The 5,000-nt window shown below is 44.4% G+C and overlaps 1 protein-coding gene across 1 annotated transcript in view; it reads right to left on the bottom strand.

The window, feature by feature from the left end:
- The window catches only part of AP1M2 (adaptor related protein complex 1 subunit mu 2), a 570,094-nt gene that overhangs the window by 110,437 nt on the left and 454,657 nt on the right, over positions 1-5,000 (bottom strand). The gene's annotated exons all lie outside the window — the stretch shown is intronic.

Genomic DNA, 5,000 nt, shown 5'->3' on the forward strand with positions numbered 1-5,000 from the left:
GGTTTTCATCCGTCGGTTTTCTCAGTTGTCGATCTTCTGGCGTCGGTGTTCTCATTGTCGGCGTTCTAAGCTGTCAACGTTGTCAGGTAGACCTGTATATATATGTATGTATGTATATGTTTGTGTGTGTGTGTGTGTGTGTGTGTGTGTGTGTTTGTGTATGCGTGCATATATATATATATATAGACCTCTTCTCTATTTACCTTGATAAACAACTGAAACCAGTTCTTGCCATGTGCACTTCAGTGTTAATAGACAGTAAACATTTCTTGCAAGAATTCTATAACTTTGTTGATGAAAAAATGTATCATATACCAGGTTATTTGGTCACCTTAGATGTGGCTTCTCTTTTTTCATGCATACCAAATATGGAGGCAATACAGATGGGCAAGCGAGTACTCCTGAAGAGTGGTATATATGATGACACACACACAGATTTTCTATGTTTATTACTGGAGACGGTTCTTGAGTTCAGCGTATTCACATTTGATGACCATTATTACCATCAGACTTCTGACGTGGCCGTGGCCGTGGGCACCTTGTGCGCCAGTTTAGTCACGGTAGCTTGGGAAGAGGACATTATGTATAGATTTGGTTTGCATTATTTTACCATCATTTTATTGATGATCTCTTAATTTTTTGGAAGGGTCCCCCCACTGAATTACAACAGTATGTTTCTATGTTGAACTCAAGCACCACATTCCTTAAATTTTCTCATGTATTTTCTAATACATTCATTAATTTTTTAGATATCACACTGCATATGAATGCAGATGGTACTTTCTACACTCAGTTATACAGGAAAGAATCCTATAGGCCCACCTATGTACATCAAAAGAGTATGAACCCACGACATATTTTTAGAAACACATTGAAAAGTTAAGGCCTCCGTACTTGCCATTTGCACAATAGGAATGAGGACTTTGAGAGAGGGCTCTTGAAAATGAAGACTGATTTTATTTCTAGGGGCTATGATGCCACAGAGATTAATAGAATATATGATGTTCTTCGTGTTTCACTGTTGCAGTCATCACACTTGGGTTATCTGCCAGCAGGTAGCCCTCAGTTGGCCCGAATACCAGAGTCTTGGGATTTCTGAGTCGGATGCTTTCTCTTCTTCCATGATGTCAGGTCGTCATGGGTATAAAACATGCATCCAATACCATTATATCAACTTTTCTTGCCGAGCGGAGTCCAAAGCAGAAGCAGTTCGCAAGTGCCGGTCGGCCATCTCCTGAAATTTTCGTTTTCCGAGTTTCAGACCTGAAGTCTTCTAAAAGATAAGTACCCCATTGGGGATCCTTTTTTCTTGCTTTAACCAATGTCAGAAAAAACTAATAATTGTCTTGCCTGTGGAAAGCAAATACCTCACAGAGATTTTCATTCTTCTGCGTCACCTGTTTAGGCCCAGACCATGACGTTCCTCGCTGTTGGTTTTGTGCCCTGTTCAACGCCTAAACTATTCGTCATCAGGCTATTTCTGTCATTAAATTATTTTGCTCTCGTTCTCCATATTCTGAAATGGCTTCGATAAGCCATCTGACTTCCGATCTTCCAAAAAAAAAAACGTAAGGATAAATACAGAGACAGACCGCATAAGTCCAAAACTGCCGACGATGCTTCCGTTAAGCTAGTTGCCAGTTCGCCGGTACTCAGTGAGGGGCTTTCGCAGCCCCTGTTACCCGCTTCTACAGATTCGCTGGCCTCTACTGAGACCCATTCGCAGTCTAATATGCCGCAAGATGCTTCTTCGACTATGGAACCTGCGGATATCTCTACCTTGGATGGGTCCAGAGCCCCTGTGCAGGCACTGGCTTCTGAGGGTGTATTCAGGCCTTCCGATGTTCATATTAAACTGATTACTTCGTTTCAAACCAAAAATACTGAATTTCTCAGGCCCAGAATTCACACTACGCCTAGGAAACCGATTACCAAAGAGCATTCTCAGCCCCCCATGTCACAGAAACAAATGCTTAGAATAGCTGAAGACCTTATTACTTTAATTAGGGGAAGCCAGCCTTCCCCCTCTAAAAGACCAAGAACTGATTTTTCTTCTGATTCTTCAGATCATGAGTCTGATGACTCTGACCCTTCTGATTACCAGGACATACCTTTATCTACCTATGAGGATTCTGATGCAGAGGATTCCATTCCCTCTGCTTCCCCACCAGAGGATTTTTATTTTGGGGAAACCCTGCATACCCTCAGAGAGCATTTCCGCTGGGAGTGCCAGGACTACCCACAGTCCAAAAAGAGACTCAGGCAATTTTTAAACTTGGCTCAGCACAGACCTCTAGCTATCCCTCCTGTTCTGGAAATTGTAAATGATGTCTTCATGGAATCCAGTCTTACCCCTGATACTTTGCCAGCAGCTCCCAGAAAACCTGACAGGTACTAAAGAGTACCTGACTCTCACAAATTCCTATTTAAGAATCCTACTGCAGATCCAGAGACCATTTCCCAAGGACCTAAAGGCATTAAGGCTACTACAGCCAAAAACCCAACCCCTTTGGGCAGGGATTCTGGGGCTTTAGACAGATGGGGTAAGAAGGTATTCACCTCTGCTACTCTTGCCATCAGGGCTTTAAATTGCCAGTTTCACATGTTAAAGTATCAGCAACATATTATGGAACTAATTAAACAAAAAATTATGTTGATTCCTGATTGTGCAGAACATAAAGATTTACAAGAGTTAATGCATTCTGCTAACCAAGTTGGAAAACATACTTTGCAATGTGGTTTTAATGCCTTAGAAGCATCTTGCAGGGCTGCTGTCACTGGGTCTGTTCTAAGAAGGCATGCTTGGCTTAAGGGACAAATCTTTCCAAACCATGTTAAAGCAAAATTATTAGATGCTCCATTAAACCAAGAACGTCTGTGTGGCACTAAAGCAGAAGTAGTCCTCAAAAAGATGGTCCACTTACAGCCTGTCTTTGGGATGTGGGAGGAAATCGGAGCACTCGGAGGAAACCCATGTAAACACAGAGATTGAGTAGGCACTGGCCTTCTAAAAACTGGTCTTTCCCAGTCCCTCCCAGACCTTCTCAGTCCAAACCCAGGGGCAGCAGACCACCAAGACTACAGTCTCAGGGTATACACAGATCTAAACAATGGAGTGCTCCCACCTCAAAAACAGGGAGCAGTAAGCCACCATCCTATGGAAAAAGTTCACAATGACTTGTCCTTCATCCTTCCAGGCCTTACCCAATTACTTGCACCCTTAGGAGGAAAACTAGCCCTGCAGGCAAAAAACTGGGAGTGAATTACCCAGGACAGATGGGTCTTTAACACTGTATCCCAGGGATACAGAATTTACTTCCACTCACTGCCAACCCCAAGCGGATGGCCAGACCTCCCCCCAAACCAGTGGGCAGAGGCCCAAAAGCAAGTACTTTCTCTTCTTAGTATCAAGGCTATTCAACCTATCCCAGCAGAGCAAAGGGGACAAGGTTTTTACACCAGACTGTTTCTGGTACCCAGAAAAGAAAACTCTTGGCGTCCTATCCTGGATCTGACAATTCTCAACACCTTCCTGGTGGTTCCAAGATTCAAAATGCTTACTCTCCAACAGCTGCTTCCTATGCTAGCCAAGGACTCCTGGCTAGCCACCCTAGACTTAAGAGAAGCTTACCTGCACATCCCCATAAGGGAATCTTGCAGAAAATAACTATGTTTCAGAGCAGGCTTTATGCACTATCAGTTCTCTGCACTTCCCTTTGGCTTATCTACTGCCCCAGTGTATTCACAAAATGCCTAGCTCCAGCCATTGCATATGGCAGGCAGAGAAAAATTCAAATTTACCCGTACTTGGATGATTGCCTGATTCAGACGGACAGTCAGGAATTGCTACTTCAGCACCTGTCATTTGTAAAGAGACTCCTAACTTCACTGGGGTATACCATCAATGAAAAGAAATCACATCTGGTACCCAGCCAAAAGATTGTATTCCTGGGAGCAAGCTTGAACACAGCTTCCCAGATGGCATTCCTCACTCCAGAAAAACTGATTTATTTGACAAACTACTTCAATCTTCTGGCCACCCAAACCCAGCTATCTGCAAGAAAAATACTGCAAGCCCTAGGGTTCATGGCCTCTTGCATTTTACTAATTCCATATGCAAGACTGCATATGAGGAAACTTCAGTGGTACTTAAAAGGTCTTTGGTGTCGACATTCTCAGGACCTGGAAACAATGATTCCTATCATTCCTTGCCTAAGGACAGAATTCCTTTGGTGGGCAGAGGCCTGCTACCACAACAATGGACTCCCTTTCACTCAACTCCCCGCCGCCCAAACCCTAACAACAGATGCATCGGTCTATGCATGGGGGGCTCACATGGCAGGAAAATGCATTCAAGGCAAATGAAGCCCAAAACAAATCCACCTGCATATCAATCGGAAAGAAATGTTAGCTGTACAGAATGCACTGACAGCCTTCAAATACCTGATTCTTCCAGGGCAACTATTGATAAAGACAGACAGCACCACAGTTATGTGGTACATAAACAAGCAGGGGGAACCCTGTCCTACCCACTCTGCAGGTTAGCCATGGCTCTGTGGAACACAGCCTTGAGCAGTCAAGTGCACCTGCAAGCTCAATTCCTGCCAGGCAAACTAAATTTACTGACAGACAACTTAAGCAGAAATCTAATGGACCCGCACAAGTGGAAACTAGAACCCAAATCATTCAAACTTCTGATCCACAGGTGGGGGACACCAGAGGTGGATCTCTTTGCTTCCCTGCAGAACTATCAATTGAGCAAATATTGCACCAGACCTCCCCACAGCCAAGCATGGAAAGTGGCTGCCCTGTCCTTTACATGAGAAACCCCCTCAATCTCTGCCCCTACTCTCGAAGGTCCTACTAAAGATGAAACAGGACAAGCCAAGGACAATCCTGATTGTGCCAGACTGGCCACGCCAGCACTGGTACCCACTTTTGCGCAGTCTGACAGTAGTGCCACCATGGCACCCCTTCCCTGCTGTCCCAGCAGGAGGGCC

Source organism: Protopterus annectens, chromosome 9.part0 (assembly GCF_019279795.1).
Source record: "Protopterus annectens isolate FY-2018-M chromosome 9.part0, PAN1.0, whole genome shotgun sequence".
Classification (NCBI taxonomy): domain Eukaryota; kingdom Metazoa; phylum Chordata; order Ceratodontiformes; family Protopteridae; genus Protopterus; species Protopterus annectens.